The 17,650-nt window shown below is 38.3% G+C and overlaps 1 non-coding gene across 1 annotated transcript; it reads right to left on the bottom strand.

Moving 5' to 3' along the window:
- Positions 1-17,285: 17,285 nt before the first annotated feature.
- Positions 17,286-17,392, bottom strand: LOC143653163 (U6 spliceosomal RNA). Its single transcript, XR_013161135.1, has one exon. It is a non-coding gene; the product is annotated as a U6 spliceosomal RNA (small nuclear RNA).
- Between the last annotated feature and the right edge of the window lie 258 nt (positions 17,393-17,650).

The following is a 17,650-nucleotide window of genomic DNA, read 5'->3' as shown; positions in this document are numbered from 1 at the left end:
TTCTTGGCTCCTAGCACGCCGTCACGTTGCTCTCCTCTTTTCTCCTCTTCCAGTTTCCCACTGACCTCTGGCTTGCTCTTCCCCATGGCTTTCTCTGACTTTCGCTTCTGGTTTCTTCTCTTTAAAAGGCCTCCAGCAGTAAGGATTAAGACCCGCCCTGATGCGGTTGGCCACACTTGAACCAAAAATAACATCTTCAAAAGGTACTATTTATGATGAGTAGTGGATTAAAATTAAGAACATGTGTTGTTTACCAAAGACAGCATAGAGGAACATTCAATTTTCTTTTCACAAAATTTAAAATATATCTTCAAATATACACGAGAGAAAACACGAACAAAGAAACTTGTAAGAGATACAACCGAAAACACATTTCTATCTTCATCTCACTTTTCCTCATACGTGGCAAACTTACTCTCCACCTGCAAGTGTTTCTGGTTGTGACTCAGGTCAGTCAGCTGATCAACAATGTTTCTTGTGGGCTACTATATGCCAGCCTCTAGGCCAGGCTAGGAATACTGTATCGAGCAAAGTAAATATGGTCTCTATTCTCATGGAGCTCACAGTCGGATGAATATTTAATAATTCAGGCTATAAGTCTCAACAAATGAGATCTATTTATATATAATTATTTATATAATTATATATAAATATTAATTTATATTTATAGATTTCTATATATAGAAATTTATAAATATACTGAACTTCTTCTCTAAAAAATATAAAATGCTTTTTAATTTTTATTATTATTATTTTTTTATCCATTAGAAGGAATGCTTTTTAATACCCAGGAAGAGAAAGCAAGACTTTCCAAAGTGGCTGAGATGCTGCATTGTGGATGTGGCTAGAGGAAATATTTAGCAGGGGTCTTAGTGAGGGAGCTGATGTTGGAGAACCTATTATTGTCGCCAGCAATACTCCAGGTCACAGAGAGTGCCATTGTTTGTTCTTGGAAACTGTTGCTTTTGTTCGCCAACTCCCCCTCCTTGCCTAAGACCTAGAAGACAAAAAACTATAGTCCTTGTGTACTGTTCCTCTGCAAAATGCCATTATTCCTTCTTTTGTTAGCATTCCTATCATTTAATGTCCTTGATAAAGATAATTGAGCAGTAAAAAAGTCAAAGAAAACAGATATGAATAAAGCTTTTTCCCCAAATGGAAGAATGGGCCCCTTTCTCACTCGGCCCAGCATTAAATATACACACATACATGCATCTATGCATACATCTTTTTGCATGTATAACAATGCAGATTTGTTGTTTCGTAATCGAAAATTCTGAAGTACGTTCAGGCATTTTTGTTGAGAGAAAATAAAGGCAGTATGCTATTATTACATGAAAAATAAATAATTAAGAAGACTTACATAACTTGAGGGGCCCACAAGCATTTCAGTAAATGTTATGATTAATTCTACAAGTAAAACTAGATTAGACAGATTTGCTTGAAATAACAGTTCAACTACCCATAATTCAACCACCTGCAGGCTCACCTTTTGGGAAAACCACTAAGAGCACAAAAATAATTAAAATGCATCCCCAGAAGAGACCTCACAAAGTCCTGGTATACTGCAATGGAGTAGCCAGCCCCTTGCTCTCCTGGATCCCCATAAAATGTGGCTATCATTCTTTCAAGATCCCTGTGGAATACAAATAGAAGAGGCCTTTCCTGCAGCGTTGGCTTGTTGATAGCAACATGAAATAACAATTGAAAGTCAGGGGGAAAAAAACAGCAAATCTTAAAAATGAAGTCACAACAGGCCTGGGTTTGTGTACCGTAGGGGCAAAGAGTCTCTCAGCATCTCAGTGAGTTCTTGAAGATGTCATTGCTTTCACACACCGTAGGAGTAAACATTTTCACTCTGATTGATTGCTTTAAGTCTTATAGAAATGGTTAAATGTTATTCATACACTCAGTTGAAGTTAGAGTGGTGGGAAACAGATTTTAGAACATTGTGTCATTTAAAAATATTTTAAGACAATTGAGTTTAAAAGAACAAGCTTTTGACTCTAAAACATTTCAGGAGGTTCTAGAAAGTGCACACACACACACACAAATGCTTTTGTATACAATAATTAGCTGCAGTTCACTTTGTGACCCAAACAAGGTAAAAAAACCTAAAATGCTTTTCTTAAAAAGGAAAATAAAAGCTTTGAAAATATCCACAGGGAATAAGCGGTATATTTCTTTAAACTCCAGACATCAATGTAATTATTTCAAAAGTCAGATAAATATGGTTCAACTTTTGAATGCCTAAATATAAATGCCATCCGTTTATTCCAGAGGAGATTCATTTTCATTATATTCCACAAAATACAGTTTTCCCATTCTGTAAAGCTCAAACTACTTTCCAAGCATTCTATTATTTAAAGGGTTGACTCTGACACCGAATGTTCTTGGAGTGAAAGCGACTCAGCAAAATTCAGGTGGAAAATTTATTTTGAAATCTACAACCCCTGACCCTCAAGTTATAAGCTACATGAAGCTAAAGAAATGTTTCTTAACATTAAGAGCTTGTCAATCAATTGAGGTTTCTCAAGAAAAGATTTAGAGCAACTAAAATCTAGTTCTCAGAGACTTGCATAAGAATCAACTGTAGGATATTTTAGGAGACAGATTTGGGGACCACCACCCTCCCACTCCATCCCCACTGTTCTGACCAATAAAGCTGAAGGTGGTCTAGGAATCTGCATTTTAACCACGCTGCTGGTAGTCTTCAGCTAACTCTGAGAAGTCCCACTTACAGGTATTCCCAGGACTATTTGAACCTGCTTTTCCTTCTCTCTCTTGCTGTCTCTTCGTCTGCTTTCTTTATCCGACACATTGGAATCCTGAGCTAAATAAAATAGTTCCGTCTTTTCCAGTTTAAAACAATCCTCCACTTTTCCTTTGCCTTTGCTAAATCCCTTCCATAGCTTCCTTGACCTTGGGTACACCACCTAGTGTGAAGAGAAGTAATTACAGGTTCTTTTGAAAATGCAAAATAATTTTGAATGTTTCTGCAACTCTAGGTATATTTGCCAGCTGGACTTTTCTGTCCAACATTTTAAAGAGATATGCCCTATCTATAATTTCCCTAAGGAAATCAAATCCTAAGTATTTAACAAAAAATATATATTTAATCTAATTCTTAAAATGTTTTGTTTTGCCTGGAACAAATATTTTGTATAGGGTAAAATTTCTTGAATAGATAGGCATTTAGTCATATTTATATGATACATGTATGTTTTATAATAAACTGGGCATCCCTAAACAGTCAGTATGTTCAGCACAGCTGCTATTTTGTGGGACTTAGGGCAAAATGTTTTGAAGCTTCTGGAGGTATACCAAAGTTTTCAGTTGGATCTTTGCATTTGTGATGGGATGGCGGTCAGACCGACAATTTGCTCTGCACTTGGTCGACATTATAACTTGCAACCTTCACGTTGGTCCTTCTCCTTTATGATATCTTGCTGGGTGATATACCACACTGTGGTTTTCAAGTCGGCTGCCTCTCTAAGGGACTCAGGGAAATTGCTGCTTTGGAAATATACTTGACAAGTAACACCAGGCACAAGACTGAATTTTATGCTGACTATGAAGCCACAACCAAATGGCTAGTGTAGCATTTCCTTTGCTAAGATTTCATGAAGAAATCCCACCCAGAAATGGAAATCGGGAGTGCATTTTGGTATACCTTCCCTAAACTATGCCTTAATTAAAAAAAATTAAATAGAATACATATGATAAATATGATACTATAAATAAATTCCATAAAATCCATTAATGGAATCCACCCTTTCTTCCCTCTTTTCCATCATCATCTCTCAAGTTGTCTCAATTAGTTGCCACCCATAAGCCTGACTTGTCACAGATGAGTGCTACTCAAAACAGTTAGCAATCCATTTACCCATGCCCTAAAAGGAGAAAACATTATTCATTCAATTAGAAGAACTGCCTGTGAATGCAGAGCAGAATTCTTATCAGTGGGAAAGATAGCTGAATGTTCACTAAGGAGAGTACCATTTGGAACACGTCCACTGCTTCTGGTGGAGATGTAGCAAGACAGTGGACCTCTCCAAAAGAAATTGCCCTTCACCAGTCTGCCATCTTAGCAAAAGGATCCCATCTGTCAGGTGGTTTCCTAGTCCTGGTAAGAATACATCAGGTGGTATTTCTCAAAATGGAGAGCCACAGAACTCTTCTTCTTCCTGATGTTCATAGACATACTTGAATAAAAAAAGGAGTTTCAAGGTCAAATAACACTTGTTACCATTGTGTTTACCAAAGTCAGCAACTTTTGTAGTGTCAGATATCTCAGAGTATTTAACTTTATTTATCCATGGAAACTGCATCCTCACCCCCTTCTTATGTTTTCCTCATTAACCAGTTCAGTCGATTAGTGCTGCTAGGAACTCGCTTTGGGACATGTTGGTTTCGTGAGTTATTTTAAATCAAAAGCATTTTATGCACATGCACATGTAGGATGTGCATGCATATATTAAGCATAAATCTAGAAAAACCGAACAAGTTTTCTCAGGACTCTGTAATTTACTATGAAGTTTACTATTAATATGAGATTTTTTTTTCTATTTTTAAGGCAGTTTTATTGAGACAAATTCACATACCATACAATCTATCTAAAATGTATAATCAACCTCTAGTAAATCAATGTCTTCTACTTTTACTATCCATTTATAAAACTGGTATAATCGTTTCACTTCAAATCTAGTTAAGAATTACTACAGCAATGCCTCATCTATGCCAGATCATCTTCTTAAATATTCTGCTTCTGTCTTATGGGCAACTTACACCCCACAAGAATTAGTTGGCCTTGCTTTAAGGGATGTACAGATACCCAGCATATAGTCTTGGTCCACAGGCCCTTAGTTGGATAGGAGTTGAAATAGACATGTGAAGAGAGAATTTCAACATAATATGGAGAAGAAGTTTTTGAGTTACTGCTTACAGAATGCTCTGGGAAACCACAAGAATGGAAATTTAATTCAAGATGAGTCAGTGGTTCATGGAGGAAATGACGTGTGAGCTGAGCATTGAAGAATAAATAGTATTAGTAATTCACAGGATGGAGCTAGGTGGGCCATTGCTCCTGGCAAAGGGGCAGCAAGAGGCATAGAAAGAGCATGTTATGTACCAAGTAGGATGCTTTGTTTCATCGGGAAAGAAAAGGGGAAAATGAACTGGCAAGGCTAGGAGGGGCCAGGCCATAGAAGGAGTTTGGATGCAGTGGTTCTCAAATATCGTGACACATCACAACCAATCACAAATTATGATTCAGTAGGGCCTGGTTGGACCAGGGGAATTAGAAGTGTTTTGATGTGATGTGTCGGCATGGGGCCTTTGGGGACCATAAAAACCACTGAAGTGTTTTAAATTGCTTCTTAAAATGAAAACCTCATTAGTTAAAAAATACTGTGAAAACTAATACATGCTCATCTCAGGAAAAGAATACACAAACAAAATAAAAAGAGAGCATGTCCCTCTCATTTATTCCTCAACTCCACTTCCCAAAGGTAATTAGTCTTAGCTGGTTGATATACACAATTATGTATGTGGTACACACACATCCGCACACAAATGAGATCAAGCCATAGTAATAAGAGGTAATACATCATGTGCCTAGCACTTTTCTACTCGTACAATATATATTAATTCACTTAATTTTCACAGCATCCCAGTAGGGATTATTACTTCTAATTGACAGTCGTGGAAATTGGAGCCCAGAGAAGTTTGTTTCCTAAGATGATTCAACCAGAAAATAGTAGATCCATGATTTGAAGCCCAGTTGTCTGGCTCCATTACTCTCTATTCAGTTCTTCATCCCTTTATACATAAGTGTATGGCCGAGTTCTAAGCTCTACTGGGCTTTCATTTAGGACCTTTCTGGTGGCTTGAGACCCTCCGATACTTTGAACAAATGGAGAAAATTAAAAGCTACAATCCCTAGAATGTGCTGTTGGCAACACTGGTCTTCTGCTCTTAACTCTTAGCACTTCAGTGAGTATCCCAGAATGCAATGTGCTCTAGTTGCTCTGGGTGTGGTTGTGTCTGACTATATGGAGAAAGGAGAGGTGTCCTTGGAAGCAGCTAACAATATTCTAGATATCTCAAAAAAGCAGAACCCAAGCATTAGAAAAATGGCTAAGTGGAAAAGAGTCTGAATGAGGAGCTTAAGGTTGAGGAAGAATGAAAGATATCTGCTCATATATTAGAATGGAACTTTCCATTATTTTCAGAAGGAAAGCACTAATTAGCCATCTGCTATTTTTACAATCGGTTGATTTCAGAGTTAGAAGAAATTTTTCCCAGATTCTGGCAGTGGTTCTATTCTCTATTATTATTATTATTATATTATGAACATCATTTAAAGTCTTTCTGTGTGTTTTAATCGGAAATAAGAAATGGACTGCTAACCAGCTCTGATTTTTAACCAATCTTTTGAAAATTTGAAACACAGTAGAAATTTTGGTGCTATTTATCTCTTAGAAATGAATACAGTTAGTTATTTGACAATTTCCACATGAAAAGCTTACTTTTTAGAAGCATATTACAAAAGAATCACTGAGCACAGAATACTTTATTCTCATGTTTATATATTCGCTTGAACCTTGTTGCAGCAATTTTGAAATTAAGTATTAATAACCCATTGATGGATTGCTTAAGTTTTATCCTCAGGTAAGGGTATAAGGTTGAGAAAAATCTCTTTAAAAAAGGGTTTTACATATGTATGTGTGTACACACAGGGTTGAGGAGACTATCTTAAGAAATTTTAGATAAAGCATCAGATAAATTCATTCTCCAACTAAAGGTTACCTGGCCCGAAATGAACCCCATGTCAGCCAATTTCTGGCCATAAACATACCATAGACTCTAGAATAGATAGAGAGGTTGACATTTCAGGTTTGAGCTACAAAAATAACAAGGCCAAAATTACTGAGCACAGGGTGTTCTGGAAGAACAATCCCATTTTGCAAGGTCATGATGCCCAAGGACATTCTTAAGTAGCTATTGTTTTAGTTCAGTAAGGTCTCTGGCTCTTACTTGACTCCAATTTATAAAAACAGAGTTGGTTTTGTTTTGTTTTTATAAAACTCTATCATTTCTGTAAGCCATTGCCACTAGTGTGCCTAAGGGGGCATGTTGGTATTCCCTGGAGGTAAATACATATATATTTTTTAAGTCTCCATGTTTAATCATCATTCCTTTTCTCTGTAGCTGAATAAAATGTCAGCTTATTAATAAGCTCATACCATTTGAAAATGATTTAATCTAACATAAGTGAGCTATTGTTTACTAAATGATTTTTCACCCTACATAGATCTTATTCAGTTTTTTTTAAGAAAACTCCAAATTAGATATTATTATTATCATGCTCATTTTTTGCAGGTGGAGAAACTGGGGGCCAGCATGTCCCTATCCCTTGGGTGATGAGACACAGCAGGCGAGCAGTGTTTCCATGACATGATCAGAGGTCTTTGAGCTCCTACTCCAGGGCTCTTTCTGCCATTCCACCAGCTCTGAATCTTTTGTCTAGATTGTGCTAAAACTTTCTTCTCCTGGATTGAGAAAGACTTCCTCTGTCCCTGTTTACATAGTAACTGCACGGAAAAGATAACTTTATTTTAAAGCTTTGTAAATTTGCCTGACAATATTACAAGTTTGTTTCATATATAAGGAGAAAAAGTGTTTGAATGCCATCACCCAGAGCAGATTCCTATCACTTTTGTATATTCAAATCCATTCTCTTTTATTGACATACTTTGTAATAATTGCTATAAGTGTATACCTTTGACATAGATGATTATTAAATTAGCTACGATTTATTGAGCATGACCCAGTGCCAGTAACTGAGATAAGTTAGTTCATATTTTAGCCTATGAAATTTTCTCAATTCTTTAAGGTAGACAGCAGTACCTTCCATTTGGCAAATGAAAAACTTGAAATTTAGAGTAGTTAACTAACTCACAAAGTTAACAGTTAATTAGCAAATGAAGATGAGAGATCAGCTTCATCAAAACGACAAATTTAATGATGATACATGATTCAATTGAGGGATTCTTCTATTGAACCCCCAATGCATTTGTTGAATCAGTTTGCTTCTTGGGTTTATGGTAAAAAAGAACAGAACCTGAAAGTTTTTTAAATGTAGCTTTTCCCACTATTTGGATTACTTCTTTTGGATAGTTTCTCAGTATATAGTTCTTAAAGTCAAACATTATGGCTAGTTTTATGGTTTGTGAGACATATTACTAAATTTCTTTGCAAAATTGTTTTTCAGTTTGTACTGCAGCCACTGTTGAATTCAAGTTATGCTTTCTGATGCCCACCTTTCTCCTACTGCCCTTTTATGAATGTAATGGTTACAAAACAGATTGTAAGTATCTTTTGGGACAGTTCAAAGAAACACTTCATAGATAGCTTCCTGATGGCATAGGGCTAGAAAAATATGGGATAAATGGTTAGCACTCAGAAAGGTAAGCACACATCAGCAGTGTACTTAAAAACAGAAAGGAAGCCCAAATGCACATGATGAGATAATATCATCTTCCCATTTTATCCTTCCTCAATCAGGTTCATAGTTGGGCTTTACAAACCTTACGAGCAAAAATTGGAAAATGGTTCAGAAGAGAGGTGCTCCTTGAATCTGAAAGTAATGTTCATGAGCCAAGATTCAAGAGGTGAAATGATTCAGGGGGAAGAACCCTTGCATGCTTTGGGTGATGAGAGAATTGGTCCAGCTCTTTTCAAAGTAGAATCCCATAGAAGGGCACATATTTTCAGTCAGAGTGGCCTAGCTTTGAACCACAACTCCTTCCCCTATTCTTTGTGTAATCTTGGGCAAGAACTGAACTCCCATGATCTCACTTTCCTAATCTGTAACATGGAAGAATGTCTAATTCAAAGAGTTGGTTGGAAGGATTTAATGAGATAATGTGTCAAGTATCCACAAAAGGATGATAAACTCAGCTAATTCAAGATGGCAGCTTCTCTGGGAGAGGGAGGAAGAAGAAGTACTGCAGAGTAGAAAAGGGAGCATCCTCTTTTAACTGGAATGTTTTATGTCTTTTATATAAAATACAAAGTTCTGAAGCAAGTATAACAAAATGTTGACATTATTAATTCTGGGGAGGGTATTAGCTATATTATTTTCTGCATTTAATCTTTTTAATAAAAAATATGCTTGACATGTAGGGACCACTCAATGCAGATTAAGATCTTTTTCTACACTCCTCATTAGAATCTGAAGAGCTTAGTGTCTATTGTGATACATTTAGGTAGGACTCAAGGAAACAAATCCCACCCACTGGCCAGAGCCTCTGGGAAGCTGAGCATCTGTCTTCCATAATGGAATTCACCACCAGACAAGTTCATTCTCTTCCACGTGAACTGGGTGTCATGGTCAGGTTCATGTGTCAACTTGGTGAGGTGGTGGTGCCCAGTCATCTTATTGGGCAAGTGCTGGCCTGTCTGTTGCTATGAGGACATTTCGTGGACTTAAATCATGATTACGTTGACTGTATCCACAGCTGATTGCATTTGTAATCAGCTAAGGGGAGTGTCTTCAGCAATGAGTGATGCTTAACCTAATCACTGGAAGTCTTTTAAGGAGAATTCAGAAGAGATAGTCATTCTTCCTGCTCAGCTGGTGAGCCTCTCCTGTGGAGTTCATCCAGACCCTTCATTAGAGTTGCCAGCTTCACAGCCTGCCCTACAGAATTTGAACTCTTCCATTCCTGCAGTTGTCCAGCCTGACTCTCCTGAGAGTTCGTTGTGGAACTTCATCGGAGTTACCAGCTTGCAGCATGCCCTACAGAAGTTGGTCTCTACATTCCCATGGTTATGTAAGACACTTTTATAAATTTTTTATCTATGGATATCTCCTGTTGATTCTGTTTTTCTAGAGAACCCTAGCTAATACACTGGGTAAACACACCTGTTCCTGCACTGCCTTCTTTAGCTTGACTTCTATGAGAGAATCCAGAGACTAGTTGATTTTCTGTGATCTAAATCTTATAATCTGTTCCATTTTTTTCATGGGATTTTCTGTCATGGAAGATTGTTTATATTTTCATTTTCTGTAGCATGCGACTCCTGCCAATGTATTTGTCACCATTATTTCCATACAGAGGCTTCCCTTCCCACAATGATGTTTATTTATCCATACAGTTTGTTTAGCTCTTCCTCATGGAAGTTCTAGATTTGAGATTGTGAAAGTAACTCTGACAGAGTTCCTAAATATGGTGAGTTCCACATGAAAGCTGACTTCCCTGAAGCTTATTATAAATGGAACACTATGCACAGAAGGGCTGTTGAGCTTAGGATGTTACTGACATACCTTTATGTTGTGACAAATGTTCACGTAACACACAACAAGTGGCTAATCAAATCAAAGAAGAATTTTGGCCTGTTGTTTGGTTATTTTGTTTTTGCATATATGTTGCTTGTTTTTAATTTATTTTCATCATTTCTCTGTTGCCTCCTCCTTTCTCCTCATCTTGATTCTTAGTGAGAAAAGGAAGCATTTTGGAGATAGAAATTAATGAATTAAACCTAACTAGGTAGACATCCTTTCTATAGATAAAGGCTTATTGTTCACACATGCTGGTTTTTGTTAGAGCAGTATTCTTCCACTGCCAGAGAAAGAGAAAAATTACTCTTTTTTTTTCTTCTGGCAGAATTGATGTAAGGGGCACGTGGCTATCAACTCACTAGGGGATATGCGCAGAGGGTTTTCAAAATGCTTTAAATGTTATAAAATCACGAGTTAGCAGACAGAGGTATTTACAGAAATTAGTCTTTCATATCATTTATCAGAGTGCTTACCATTCCCATTGCAAGGCAGGTAAACTCATAATGGATATTTGGGACTTGAATAATTCTCAATGCATGAAAGAAATAAGGCTATCTGCATCCAAATTATTTGAATAAATGGAAGAAACAGAATTGTCTGGGAATATACTGCTGCTGCTGCCGTTTTAACCTGGTGCCACGTGGTAGCCAAGGGAGAAGACAAAGAGAGCTAATGTTCACTGCCATTAAACAAAGCCTCCTGTACGCGCCCATGAGCCATCTGTGCAGCTCCCAGGTGACTGGGAACTAGAAGTCAAAAACCAGCCCCCACCTTCAAATAAGACAGCCAAGCATGTGGCTGCCTTCAAGAGAGAAAGAGAAAACCCCTATCATTAAAACACTGTTCTCTTCCTTGAATGTGATTCCCTTTGGGGTTTTAAAAATAATAAAGCTGCAATATCCATTAAAGCCCAAAAATAATTTCCTCAAGGTAATTACAGGGCATCAATAAGAACTTGAAAGCATGACCTAGCCAATTAAGATAAGGAGAAAATCAAGGAAAGGAAAAGATATTTCAGAAGTAGAAGTGAATGCTGATGGCAACACTTCTATAGTCCTTAGTTATAGAAAGATGGCTCTGCTGGGAGGAAGGACAACTCCTGGAAAAAATGAATCCCATTTATCTTACAACAATATTTCAATAGGATTTCCATCGAGACCTGGAGTGGCTCTTAGTGTCCTCTTGTGGGAACACTAATAAAATTATTTGTAAAGCATTTTTGTCAAAAGATCAGGATAGCCTATATACAACCAAAATAAAAGAAAAAAAAAGAGTCAGAACTCCATTTCCACCAGAAAACCTAGCTCCGTTGAGCAAATCTTTTTATTTGAGCATTCAAACTACATCATAATTTAAGTAGCATACTCAATCGGAGAGTCATTTATCCTCTGCCCTCTACTGTGGCTATCTTGGAAAGACTTTCACTTTTAGGGATAACATTGAATTAGGACAGCAAATTAGAGAAGAAAAAAGATGATCACAAAACCCAAATTCAAGGGGAAATACCACCTTGGCTCTCTTCTGCTCTCTCTTGAATATATAACCTCTTTGTATACACACACACACACATACACACACAAAGTATTTCATCCCATCTCAAGTCTTCCTAGAGAACAGTGTTTAGCCTAGTTTGGATGTGACCAGTAGTTCTATTCTGATGACCCTTATAGGTAAATATGGTGAGAGTAAGTCAAGTCCTTAATTCCAAAACATATAACGAAATGCTAAAAGAATAGACAGGTGACAATGAGGAGAGATGAAACTTGAAGGGTATATCAGATTTTTTACAGTAGAATATTTTGGTGGCTTGAAATTATGTAGCCCAGAAAAATATATTCTTAATTTCAATCCATTTCAGTGATCATGAACCCTTTGTAAGCAAGACCTTTTTAAGATTATATATTTAGTTAAGATATGGCCAACTGAATCAGTTTGGGCTTTAATCCAGATAACTGGAGTCCTTTACAAGCAGAATGAAATTCAGACATAAAGAGAGAAACTATGGAAAGTGCCAGAAGCTGAAAGTCAGCAGGAGATGCCACCACCACATACATTACCATCAGACAGAAAAACCAAGGAACCCCAGAGATTGCCAGCCAGGCAGAAGATACCTACCTGGAGAGAAAGCAAGCCATCTAGCCTCTGAAACTGTGAGCCAACAATTTCCTGCTGTTGTCAACCCATCATATGGTATTTGTTTTAGCAGTCAGAAAACTTCAACAAATATGAAAGAAGAGGAAGGGAGCTAACATAAATGAAGCAGTGAAGTAGACAGATGGGAAGTTTAGCAAATCCTAGCAATATGCTTCCCTGTTACTATTCTGTGGCCCTTCTTGTATGTCACCTCTTTTCCCACTGAATGATAAAGAAAAAGAAAGAAAAGGCCTGTCATCTTTTAGAACTCACTGCATTCCAGGTTCTGTGTTAAGTGTTTGACCTGCCTTATCTCCATTTGGGGAATACACATTTTACTATATGACGATTTTACAGATGAAGAAATCAAAGCACAAAATAAGTAAACTGCACAAGGACATATAGCTACTATGAGGTAGAGCTCAGTTCAAATCCAGACCTTTCTGACTTCAAAGGTTCACTGCATTCGTACCTGTGGTTTATTAGCCAATTTCCACTTCTAGTACAGTCATCTTTTACAACGTTAAGAAATTCTTCCAGGGTAAAGAACCTTAACCCTTGCTCACTGTTCTTCTCATTTACACAGTGATCCCCAATCAATTTATTTTAGCAATGTTTTTGAGCCCCAAGTAGCCCACTATCCATCCTTTGTCTGAAACTCTATCATCAGCGAGTGGCTTCACAGTAATTGTCACTTCCGTCTACCCTATTTAGGTAAGATTTTCTAAAGGTGCTAAGTGGAGTTTTCACTGAAGATTTGTAAAATCAGCAAACAGATTAGTTGAGACAAACTGAAACCATACTATGTTTCTTTTACTAAGCACAGATACAGCCAAAGAGCAAGTGACAAAAATAAAACAAATTTCAGGTGCCTCCAAGGTTGATACAGATATCTCTTCAGAGCATTGGAGCAGTGGGAAATGCATCCACGGTCTGTGCTGTCACCATGTTGGGCTGCTCTGAATGTGATTCCCTCGGTGACCCACTCACAACAGGGCTTTTGGACCGGGGGTGTCTGGGTGGGTGGACTTTGGTTTTCCTCCCTGCATGGGCTTTAAGTTTGAACTTGAAGTCATGGAGAATTTATTATCTGCTGTGTTTCTAATGTCTTAACTGTTGATGTTCCTCTGTGCTCTTGGCAAGTCTGTGCAATTGCTTGAGGGGTGATGTTCTTCTCATTTTGTAAATCTACTAGCTGTTTAAAAACAACAAGCAAAGAATATCTTTCTCCTCATTGGTACTGGGAGTGTTGGGAGCAATTTTATAGGAATTTTATGGTAGGAAGAGAAAAAATCTTGATGCAAAAGACTCATCTTCCACTCACTGCTCCCTGGAAGGCCTTTGCTCCATGGATACTTCCCAGGCTAGACCATCAACATCTCCCCTCCAGCATAGCAGCTGGGCTTAATATTGTCCATTTGCTATTTCTTGAGATTTTATCTTGGTGTTTGCTTAACAATTTTATGCCTCCCTGAATATTACCTTGTCTTATAACATTTACATTGAATTGTAGTTGCTTAATAGATGCTTAGAGGCTGAATAAACCATTAGAAAAAAGGACTTTAGTTCACACACCTAAGGCAATAATTCTTGGAATATGGTTTTCTTAGTTTCCTAGCCCTGTGGTTAAAGACAAAAATATCACAAACCGGGTGGCTTAAAACCACAGACATATATTGTCTCACTGTTCTGGAGGCCTGAAGTCCACAATCAATGTGCCAGCAGGACCATTCTCCCTCTGAAACCTGTAAGGGAGAAGCCTTCTTTGACTCCCTTAACTTCTTTGATTGTTGCTGGCAATACTTGGCTTTCTTTGCCTCAGTTACTTCATAGTGGTCTTCCCCCATCTGTCTGGCCTCCTGTCCCCTGCTTATATAGATACCAGTTCACATTGGAGTAGGGGCCCATCCTACTCATATATGAGTTTATTTAACCCAACTAATTCCATATGAAATGACCCTGTTTCCAAATAAGTTCACATTCTAAGGGACAGGGCTTAAGACCTCAACATATCTTTTGGAGGGTCACAGCTCAACCCATAACAATGGTCAATTCTCATCCTTTGATATGACAAACAACAGGCTCATAGGAATCAAAAACAAGAAGCCATTTTTATTTAAAATTATATTTGTAGGTAACGTGTTTGTATTTCCAGTGTTATTTCTAAGACAAGATAAATTATTATAATTAATATATAAAAAAGTTCTCTTTATACACCTTGAGTGGTCTTCCTGGGATGGAGATAGCTTTCTGTGGCTCCTTATAGAGCCAGCTAAGAGAATCCCCATTTATCTCTGCTGTGATGGAGAAGCAGCCACCTCTGAACCAGACAGTCTGTATCCTGTATCCTTCTCGTACCCAACTTTAGCTCCCCTTGTACAACTCCTAACCTGATGCAACCAACTTCCTAACTCAACCTTCTGAAATGCACAGCAGAGACTTCTGACCTCTCACAGAAAAGCCTTCAGATCTCAGCTCGCTCTTTCACTGCCTTCTGGCAAGCATAAATTCTCTGGCCTTTAGTTTCCTCCCTTGTGAAATGAAGACACCAATGTGACCTCTCAGGGAACACCCCTCTAAAGATGATTCAATTCCTGGGACCAGATGTTCACTCAGTGAGTAGCAGCCCTCCTTATAATGTTAAAAGAGGTCTGGACCTAAAGTTTGGGGCTCTGGCTTTAGGCTCCATCCCCCCTTCTTGTTTTTGTTTATATTTTTAAAGCACTACATGCCACTTGTTCTGTTCTAAAACTATTCTAGGCTAAATAATGACTTGATTTTCTGGAGATGTTTTAACATATGATCATATTTTCAGTTATCATCTCTTGGATGCTTGAAGTCAGTTTTCCAGAAAAAAATACAATTTTAAAAACAACTAAAATGGTGTCATAAGCAGCAGCTTTACATTGCTTGGGTTCCTACTTGAACTCTGCCTTTCAATGGCTAGGTGAGTCTAAAGACATCTCTTCTCTGTACCAAAGTTGTCTCATCTGTAAAATGGAGACAACAATAGCACCTCATAGGTACATGTGAAGATTTAATAGCTATACGCATTTAAGTCACTTAGAATAGCACCTGGTTCAACAATCGAACCCTATTATTATTGCTGATGCCTTCCAACTGTGAAATGAGGTTGGGGTAGGAGATATGGGGGATACAGAAGGGAGCAACGGACAGAAAACACTAGAGTAGAGGCGCTGAGTAGAATTAGCAACAGCAAGGGTGACGTGTGATGTGTTTTGCCTGTATGGTCTCCTTCCTGGACATGATACATTCAGAAGTCACAGCCTGGTTCTCTGTTCTCTCTAGTGTCTGAGCTGGCTGTGGATGTCCTTTTCAGAGCAACAGAGTAACCTGTCTGGGAACCTTCTGTGACTTCGATGATGAGGGGACATTAGAGGGTTTCATGCCTATTCTGTGATTCAAGGAACTGTGAACCAAGTTAAGGGGTCCCTGCTAAACATGTGGCTTTCCAAACAGCACCCTCCCCCGCTTACTCTGATTCTTCTATCTCACTGAAAGATGTTGGGTAACTAAGAAAGAGTTTATAGACACAGTACTCCAAAGCCCCAATTCTAGAATGCAATGTACATGACAACACCAATCCCTCTGCCGAAGGTGTCTTATTTAGTAACTATAATCCCAAACATCCTCTTCTGTAAAAGGGAGATAGTAAGACCCATCCTGTGGGGTTGCTTAAAAGATGAAATGCAATGAGATTTGAAGGTATTCAGTACAGAGATTGCCTCAACATTAAGAGTCCCACATTTAATGGCGCAGGGGGTTAAACCAGTGAGGGCTGTGACTGAGGCTTACTCCAGAGTGCCCTGAAGCCAGCACACGGAAGACCTGACGTAGGGCTTAATACAACACTCACCAACAGCACTTTTGGGCGATTTAGAGCCAGCAGAGTACTTTCACAGACATTATCCTATTGCAGCCTCACAATAGGAAAATGAGGAAGATATGGGACAGAATAACATTCAACCAGCCTTCAGTGTGAGCTCTACCAGGAGGGATGGGGAGAAGCTAGGGAGGCCTGGAGTGTGAGAATTCTTCTGGCAGCCTGGTAACAAAACCAAGGATGATAAGAATAGAAAAGTTCATCAGGCTCTAAGCTTTGGGAGGATGGTGCCCATTTCTGATACTTGGAACACCCTGACCCCCTGCTCACTCCACAGAGCCTCATATGGCTGAAGCTCAGTACATGCTGGAGTTTTAAACTAACCCTGGCTTTGCTAAGGGCAAAGCCCAATCAAAGAGCTGTCCTGGGAATGTTCTTGCAAAAGATACTCAGAGCAAAGAGAGATTGATTTTTCACCGTGAATCAAGAAAGGTAAAAGACTTTCTTCATCAAAGGGAGTGGAGAATCAACTCAGTAGGATGCAGGCACATTCCCATTTTAGTTATGTGGCCTTGAGCAACTTCCCCGAGCCTCAGTTTCCTCAACTGTGAAATGGAAATAGATTTACTTATCTTGTTCTTATAAAGATTAGAGATAAGGTCTTGGCATATATTAGGGGTGCAATAAACGCAGTTATTAAAATTATGACTGTTCCTCCAAGGGACAGGTGGTGACAGGGATAGAAAAGGTAAAAAATTGATTTTTGTTGCAAAAGTATTATAGTGTTACTGGACAAAGGTGGTGGATTCTTTTGCCCGATGTGCTCAAATGACCAATTCCTGAGACGCTGGATTTCAAAGAGAGAAAGCTTATTGCTAGACATGTAGCAGGAGATCAGATGGACTCTCAGCCCAAGATCTGTATCTCAAACTGCCATAATTCTGGTCGTTTTTGATTGTTTTAAATATGGAACACTTAACAAATTTGCATGTCATCCTTGCGCAGGGGCCATATTAATCTCCTTTGTATTGTTCCAATTTTAGTATATGTGCTGCCAAAGCAAGCACAGTTCTGACAGTTTTATAGTATTAAAAGATGAGCAAGTTTTAGGATAATGAGCACAATGGCCCCAGATGACATAATTAGAGGTGATTTGATTATTGAACATGCGCAGATTGATTACACGCTCACTCTTAGTCACAGAATATATGTAAGAAAATGCAACCTTAATAAGATGGTGGGTGTGATTTTTAGTATTCTAATGAGGTATAGCTCACTTATAGGTTAAAGTCTAAGCTATTGTGTGTGTCAGGCTGGCCGGTTTT

Source organism: Tamandua tetradactyla, chromosome 1, assembly GCF_023851605.1.
Source record: "Tamandua tetradactyla isolate mTamTet1 chromosome 1, mTamTet1.pri, whole genome shotgun sequence".
Taxonomy (NCBI): domain Eukaryota; kingdom Metazoa; phylum Chordata; class Mammalia; order Pilosa; family Myrmecophagidae; genus Tamandua; species Tamandua tetradactyla.
The sequence above is the reverse complement of the archived record's forward strand: the minus strand, read 5'-3'. Positions and strand labels throughout refer to the sequence as shown.